Here is a 9,492-nt window from a genome sequence, read left to right as displayed (position 1 = left end):
CAAACCCCCTAGACAGGGGGACCTTCTGGCCCCCCTGTGACCCCTCCACTGCACAATTGGTGCAACGAAGGGGGGCTTCGTCCCCCCTCTAAACCCCTGATTAACTATGTGGGCCAATCGTGGAAAGAATATAACACAACCCAACATTCTCCCACTTGTTTTTTTCTTTCCACAGGGGGCCACAATAGAGCTTATTCATTTATCTAGCCCTCCAATGCCCATTGTTTCTCTACACCATGAGAACTTCTTAGAGCTCACAAATTTTTTCAATGCATCTGCAATATTCTTCAAAATGTCCACCTTTACCAACAACACCCTTTTGTCTTCTATCATATCCCTCACAAAGTGATACTGAACATCAATATACTTTGTCTTTGACTGATAAGAAGGGTTCTTTGCCAAGAAAATTGCACTTTGGTTGTCACAGTCTATCATTATAGCTCCCTATACTAACCCCATACTTGAACACAATCTTTGCAACCAAACTTCTTCCTTGCTTGCATGAGTGGCTGCCATGTATTCTGCCTCTGTAGTTGATAATGCCACTACAGATTATTTCTTACTCATCTAACTGACTACACCTCCAAATAGGTTAAACACATACCCACTTGTAGATATTTTCTGATCTAGATCTCCAGTGCAGTCTGCATCAACAAAGCCACAGATATCCAAAAATCTATCCAATCCTGGTCTTCCTTGTTAGCACAAACCATAATCACTAGTGTCACGCAAATACCTAAAAACTTGTTTCACTGTTGTCCAATGCTCCTTTCCCAATTTTGACATAAACCTTCTCAATACTCCCACTACATGTGCAATGTCTGGTCTAATACATCCCATCGCATACATCAGGCTACCAACTACACTTGCATATGGAATATGGGACATGTCCTCTTCCTCTTCTTGTGTCTTGGGTCATTGTTTAGCAAATAACTTTACACCAAAAGGAATAGGAACCTTCACCAGTTTACTATCTTGCATATTAAACCTCTACATTATTGTCTCTACATACTTCCTCTAGTTTAACCAGAGCTTCCTCTTTGCCTGATCTCTTTTAATTTCCATGCCCAAAATATAGTTTGCAGCACCAAGATAATTCATGTCGAATTTGGAGGACAATTGGATCTTCAAATCATGGATAATTTCTTTGTCATTTCCAACCAGCAACATATCATCCACATACAAGACTAGATAAATAACACAGTCACCAATTAATTTAAAATACACACAATGATCTGCTTTGCTTCTAGTGAATCCAAGTCCCCGTATAAATGTATCAAATTTCTAATACCACATCCTTGTTGACTATTTTAACCCATACAGAAACTTTTTTAACTTGTGTACTAGTTCTTTCTTACCCTTCATCGTAAAGCCTTCAGGTTGCTTCATGTAGATCTCTTCTTCTAGATACCCGTGAAGAAATGTTGTCTTCATGTCCATCTGTTCTACCTCAAAATCAAAAGCAGTAGCAACAGATAAAAGTAATCTAATAGAAGCTACCTTGGCAATAGGAGAAAATATATCACCAAAATAAATTCCTGGCAACTTGGAATAACCTTTTCCTAACAACCAAGCTTTGTATTTCTCCACCTCTCCTTCCGCATTTGTCTTCTTCTTGAACACCCATTTGTTGCCAATGGGTTTCCTTCCAATTGGCAACTCCACCAGATCCCGAGCCTCATTTTTGTGCAAAGATGTCATTTCGTTAACCATGGCCTCTTTCTATAATTTTCCATCCTCTGAATCTACTGCTTCCTTCACAGTTCTGGGATCATCATCAGTAAGAGATAAATAAAATTTTTAATAGAAAGCAGATGGACTATACCTTTCTAGCTTCCTTCTTTCTCGATCTAATCTTCTCACACCCAGAGTTTGTAGCTCTTCATATTCTGATTCCTCCTCTGTTGTAGATTATGATTCTTCCTCCTTAAGCTCAAACTCTATCTTCTCAGGTTCCTTTGGTTGGACTTCATGTTTAATAACATCTTTCACCTCTCTAAACACCACATCTCGGCTGTACACAACCTTCCTTGTTACTAGGTTCCAAAGCTTATAACCCTTTAAACCATCCTTATACCCAATAAATATGCACTTTTTAGATTTAATATCCAGCTTGGTTCTTTTTTCCTTTGGAACATGTACATATGCATCACATCCAAATACCCTTAGATGTGAAAGAGAAGGTTTCTTACCAGTCCATACCTCTTGTGGAGTCTTATCTTCCAACGTTGATGAAGGTGATCTGTTGACCAGGTAACATGTTGTCTCCACCACCTCTTCTCAGAATTCTTGTCCTAAACCGGCACCACTGAGTATGCTTCTTGCCCTTTCCATCAGCGTCTTGTTCATTCTTTCTACAACTCCATTTTTCTCAGGTGTGTATGGAGTAGTCTTTTCCTATGCTATACCACACTTTGGTTGTCACATTCTTAATGTGCTCTTAGCCTTCTGATCCAAATTCTTCCATTCTTCATTGGACACTCCCGTTGGTTTAGTACCTGGATCTACCATGATCCACTGAACTTTATCCACTAACAGCTCCTCCATCTTGAGTTTCCATAAATCAAAACTCTGACCATTAAATTTCGTGATCTCTATCCTTCCACAGTTCGCCATCTTCTTTCACCACCCAAATTGACCCCACAAATCTCCCACTGAATAGGGTCTACCATAGGCCGAGCGAAACCCCTCAGCAGCAATGGCATCCCCTTGAAGCCAAAACAACTCTTTTTAACCTCATACATAAATTACCTACATACGAATTCTAAGAACAGAAAATAAAAAATGTGAGAGAATAACACTTAAAACACATATACACAGAGATTTTCCCCCGGATCCCAAAACCAGAACTACCATCTTTATTTTTCATTATGTTCCTTTCAATGTTACAATACATATTTATACATGTCGAAGCATCCAATACCATGGACCAAAAACCATCATGTCCAAAACCATGGACTGAAAACCATCGCGTCCAAAACCATGTGTGAAAACCATGCACAAAACCATAGGTAGGTCTGCCCAACCTAATATAGGGTCCAAAAAAAAAAAATCCTCAAGGCGTTTCCTGAGACCCCATAGAGGGGGGCTACCCACCCCCCTCCAACCCCCTGTGAGCCCCCCACTACGCAATCGGTGCAATGAAGGGGGGGCTCTGCCACCCCTCTAACTCCCCAGTTAATTACGTGGGCTAGTCATGGAAAGAATATAACACAATCGAATAGTTATTGCTTAAGCGCTCCGAGGAGATTGGTAGAGTTTTCAGCAGAGAAGACAAACTAAGGACCTAGAAAAAATGACCAACAATACAACAGTGGAAGAAAGGCTTTCTATTGGCTAAAGGAAGAGCAAACATAATAGCTCATCCTGGTGATTGTGATTCAAAAGAAATTTGAGCAATCCAAAGAAGAAGGACTGGGATGATGCAACCATAATATAAAAAGAATGCAATCTCTGAGGCAAATATGTTGCCTCACATCCTTACTGGCCCATTAGAAAAATTGTGTGGGGTTAGATTGTTCAAGTATTAATCACAAGTGGTTTCACCCAATGGTTATTTTTCTCAGAACATCAATCATAGATCAATGGAAGAGGTTAACTATGCATCCCCCTTTTAAAACCACAAACAAAATAAGGGTGGTCACGTAAATCATAAGTAGTTTTCCAAAGCGTCAGGAAACATGGAAAAAGGAAGAGAGGCAAGATGGGACCTTTAGAAATTTAAAAATGAAAATGGCACAAAACCAAGTCTCAGGAATCCTTTTCTCTCTCCTCTTGCAGCAGACACATGGAAACGCATAATTATCTAGATGGTGGAGCCCATGATAGCTCATCCCACTGGATTAATCCCAGAGGTTCCAAGGCGTGAAAAAATGTTAAGTGTCAGGATGAAATAGGTGAGTTACATACGAGTAGTTGATTGGATCATAGATATGAATAAGGTGCATAGTTGTATGATGATGTCAGTAGTGATGTGGCCCAATGAGATGTCGACATGTGGCACGTGTTGTTTTCCTTTTTTGAGTCTCTGGGTGGGCTATTTTTGGGTGACACATGTCACCACTTAGATAGTAACAGGTAGCATATGTGACATCAACATAATGTCATCCCACTAGTAAGACCCCAAAAGATTTGAAGGTGGCACACCAGAGAACAAGCAGGATGATTGGGCGTCATACTGCCCGAGAAATTATCAAAGCCAACTCAGCCTGGAACTGTAGTGATTGACCCATGGCCATAGCGAGCGGATTACATCGGAAGACGAGGCACCAACTAATGATGGCGTTACAATAGAGCATAAACTAATGAGAAGCGGGTCGGGTTGTCTCCACGGGACACGTCAACTCAACAACATGACCTCGGAAGGTTTAATAAGGCATCAAGGACTAATACAAAGAACTTTCACAGGGTTTAATGTCACATAAATGCCAGGGTCATGAAGCTTAAGGAGTGTAAAAGTGGATAGGTTAAAAAAATTAAGTGCTTAGGCTTAATGCCAAGATTATGGGGCATGAAGTGATGAGCCAAGATTGGAAAATTTTTATGTTAAGGCACTTGGGGCTAAAATAAAAATAAAATTACCCATGATTATATTTGGCAACATTTTTAATAGAAAGATTGTATGCTTTGGCGTGATTGAATCGACAACTTTGAGTTTAGAAGTTATGTTAAGCATAACTATGATTGCCAAAATTGCTAAAGTGAGCATGAATAAGGAAAGTGGAGGAATTTAGTGGCATGGATAGTATAAGATGCAAGATTGGAATTTCACCAAAGTTAGAGCTCGCTAAAAATAGAAGAACCTATGCTAAATCCTGTAACTCACCAAAATTGAGGAAAACATCAATTTAACTCAATTTTTCTCAAAGAAACAACATAGCAGTGATTGAAGACTTAAATAGCATATTCAAACTAGCCAATTGAAGGAGGACAAAGGAAAAATTAGTGGCTTCATGCAATTATTCGAGAGTAAGCAAATTAAACCTTCAAATTCCATAATAACAAATTTGAGCAATTGAGCTCATTTTTTCATGTAGAAATAGATGCGCAATGAATGATAACTTCAAGAGAAGATTCACAAGACTCAATTGAACAAGACAAAAGAAAAAAAATAATAAATCCATGCAAATTAAAAGAGCATGATAACTAAAGATCAATTCCAAAAATATTAGTCCATAATTCTTTAAAAGAAAAATCCGAGCAACCAAGAAGGTTGTTGTTAGTGCAACGAGATGCATAATAGCGTTGGTACGCATTAAAGCTAAACCAGTAATCATATTTGGTATCTAAAAGGTGTTTTTGACATGCAAAGAAATGAGAAATTGTTGAAAGTGATTGTGATGGTGATTTTATCAATAATAAGAGATTGTTGAAGGTGATTATAAGGTGTTTCTAGTGAGCATTTGTAGTGATAAAATTTGGTTCTTTAAGAGGTAAATGGTCTATAGGTTCTAGTTTGAAAATGGATGAAAAATTAATCAAGTGGGTTAGGAAATGGTGGCTTGTAGATTAGGGTTTGTAGCTCCTTACAATAGGAGTTGGTAAATGTGTAAGGGAAAGATTCCATTTCAATAGAGGTTGATAAATGAGCAAGGGAAAGAGTCCCTTTTAGTACAGGTTGATAAACGAGAAGGGGCAGCGACCCCTTTCAGTGAAGAATAATAAGAGAGCATGGATAGAGGTTCCTTTCAGTAACAGCTGATAAACCTACAAGTAGTAGCTTGTGGGCCATTGACATAATCAAATTGAAGATTGTAATAAAAAGAAGATTGGTGTCTTATGTATACTTTTCTCATGTGCTTGATGATTATTATGTTATGTTTTATATGACTAAGTTATGTTGTTAATCCATGAATAATTTCTATATTTATTGAAAAGTATAATTTGTGAAGAATTGTATAATTTGGTCACATTATTGATTCACCCCCCTCTCAATAGTGCTCTGGTCTCCATTGTTTCTAAAAACTGGTAATAGAGTTATTTTCCTTCAGGATCAATTTAATAGTTGGAAGGAAGATCAAGAATCATGGAGAACTAGGACTAGATTACGTCAGATTGATTTCCATTTTTAAATGGATCAAATTATAAAACTTGGAGGGGAAGGATGAGAATATACCTACAAGCTCTTGATTTGGATGTATGGATATTTGTGAAGAATTGAGTAATAGATGATAAGTTTGATAAATAATCTAGGAAGGAAATCATGAGAGGGTTGTCCAAGTCAGATGTTGAGAAAGTAATATGTTTTAAGACTACCAAAGAGATATGGGATAAGTTGTAGTCCATCTATGATATAGACATGCAAGCTACATGTGATGTCAAGAGGATTTCCCTAGAGGATGGAGTAGTCAAAGATTCAAATAGCATTGCAGATCATGAGTCAGAGGATGATCCTCCTGTATCAAGAGGCTAAGTTGTTGATAAACACTCAGAGGAGATGAAATCTACAAGTAAGTTGTTATTTTGTTGTTACTATCACACAATAGGGCTTTTATCTTCAAGTTTCTCAACTGCAAGTACCAATGAAGAAGGAGTTACTTTAATAGCAATAATAGATCTAGACATTGGTAAAGAAGAAGATGGGTCCACCTATAGTGAAGAAGAATAATCCCTAGAGTCATCAAGGGAACAAATTATTGAACAAGACATGAGTGACACTTATTGTGAATCTAGTTCCTCCTCTGTTGAGTTGTAATATCTTGAAGAAAAGATATATTTAAAGAGGAAACTCATATCATCACTCAAGGAGATCAACAAATTCAGAGCCAACATTATGGAGTTGGAAGAAGAGAATAGAACATTAAATGATCAGTTAATGAATCTTCATAAGAATTTCAAGACATTCAAACCAAATATTATTCCTCTCATGCCGAAACAATGTTGTAAGATGAAAGTGACCAACCAAAGACATTAAAATGGCCCACCAACTTTGTTAAAGAAATATCCAACAAGACTAAAGTGGAAGAGAAATGAATGCGATATCATGGAGATAAAAGGACTTCCAAGAAATAAAATAAATTTATGCAACCCCTCATATGTTTTTATTGTAGTAATGTAAGGAACTTTGTCTTCAAGTGTCTAGAAAGGAAAAATAAGGTGCAAGAACAAAGGCTGAACACTCCATTTCAACAACAACCACAAATTCCTCAGAAGGGAAATTCAAATAAACATACACAAAGAGCCTTTTACCATCAAAGGAAATATTATTAGTGGCTCAGGAGAATGAGTATCAGTCCAAGAAGTTGGATGAGAAGAATATTTGGTAAGAAGAACCATTCCTTTTCCCCCTTCTTGAATAAAATTGAATGTCACATGTAAGAATTATGGGAATAAAGTAGTTGCTTGCAAATTTGGCAAGAAAACCAATTTTCTAATGATTCACCAATTTCTTTCCCTAGATAAATTAATTACTCTAATTCATTAAAATCAACATTGTTAAAATACGATAAAAACTAAAACACAAACTTAGACTAGGAATTAATGGAATTAACCAGAAAAGATTCGAACCAATACTTGACCCAACCTCAAAATGTAAGAGAAAATAATTTGCAAAGAAAATTAAGATCAATAATACTATAGTTGATGTTTTATGTTAATTATGTAGACAATAGATTAAATTTTGTTATATATAAATTTGTTGTTAATAACTAAATATAGAATGAACAACATTATACACAAATATACAAAATATAATTTACATATATATACAAAACGGAAACAACTAGAAACTAATGTAATTGGGACAAATATAAAATAATGTTTTGTATTTTGTACATGTAATTTTGTGGATTTTAATGCAGACTAAATGGCTAATTTAAATTATAAATGCAATTATAATTTAGAAGCTAGTTAACTTTTAATATGATATTTTGTAAAAGATAGAGAAACCACAAATCGTTGCAATCCTCTAACCTTCAAACAAACACATAATAGTCTCAAATTTCCTTCATATTTCACATCAAGAATCAAATGCAATGCAAATATACACACAATTACCTGATACTAACTTAAGGCAAAATCAAATTACTATAACAACTCCTATGGAACAATAAACCTCTCAACACTTTAACCCTTAAAGTATTCATCAAGTCGCAAAAGACTTATATATGTGTATGTATAAATCATTACAATCCTAATATTAGTCCAATTGATATATGAAAAAAATACTCCAACGATTTAAATTTCTAGAATTCGTTCATAGAAAATCAAACTTAAGTAATTTACAGATCAAAATTATCCTTTAAGACACCAATATTGAAAGATTAATTCAGTCATAAATATTTCTAATCAAAACTAATAAAACAAAGGAAAGATGTAGTTAAATCATTATTTATTCATAGATCACAACCATGCAAATAACAGTGTTCGTTCTTGAGATCTTCCCAAAACAAGTTTATAAGAAATCCAAAAAACTCTTTCAAAAGAAAATATGGTGATCTAGGTCAATGTTGGTGGCCACCCACCTATCGCATTTGGACCCCCACAACTATCTCTTTTAGTCTTTTCAGTTTCCCAAATTGTAGCACAGTTTACTATTTTTAGCAGTTTTTCAGGTCCTCAACTTTCGAAGCCGTTTTGAGGCCCTAAATGACGTTTCTTTGGAAATCTGGGGGCAACATGGGTCCATAGACCGATGTTGCCCTTTCCAAAGTGGTATTTCTCGGATAGATCTTTCTAACGAGCTATTGTACACATCAAAGAGAGATCGTATGCCAAAGTTATGACCCTGGGAAATTGATGTACTAATTTACCCAAACGGGGCCCACAATTCGGTGTTTCATCTTCTAGGGTTAGGTTTTGGGATGTGAAGGGTTTTCCATTGTTTCTCAACAATAATAGGCCTTCGAGCCTCATTGTAACATAGTTCAGAGGCATGTAGCCACCACATCTCTTCTCAGAGATAAGCTACCATCACCCTAGCTAGTTTATTTCCATTTCTATTTATAAGCATATCTCAATATTTTACATTAATGAAATGAAGTATTATTTCCACTACATATTTGTGTTTATGGTTATCTCTGTAATTTGTTGCGTTCCTGTTTAAATCCAGATCAGTGGTTTTGGAGCGGTCTGCTTTTTCTCTGTTTTTCTTTGCATGTCCCCAACGAGGTCGAGATATGACAACGAGGTCGGGATATGAGTTAGGGCTTGAACTAGTCGAACCTTTGCAAGACCAGCCTCACAAATCCCAATGATCTCCCATGGTAGATGAGAAGAAAGACAAGGGGGCAAGAGATCCTATCAAAATCTTGCTCGAAGAAGTCCTCGAGTGGCAACAGAGCATGATGATGGACAACTTTGCCTAGATCCTTCAGCGGCTACCCAGAAGCGATGCATCAACTTCCAGCAGCTACTCTGGAAACGCCGCGTCGTTTAAGGTACAAGTTAATTTTGAAATCCCCATCTTCAAGGGTCAAATAGACACATATGTCATAGATAAATGGTTAAATCTGCTAGATGGGTATTTTTCTATTCATGAATTTTTGAGTTGGG

This window comes from Pinus tabuliformis, chromosome 4_1, assembly GCF_031772625.1.
Source record: "Pinus tabuliformis cultivar Carrire ecotype Pingquan chromosome 4_1, CPIR1, whole genome shotgun sequence".
NCBI classification, from domain to species: Eukaryota; Viridiplantae; Streptophyta; class Pinopsida; order Pinales; family Pinaceae; genus Pinus; species Pinus tabuliformis.
This window is presented reverse-complemented; position numbering follows the sequence as displayed.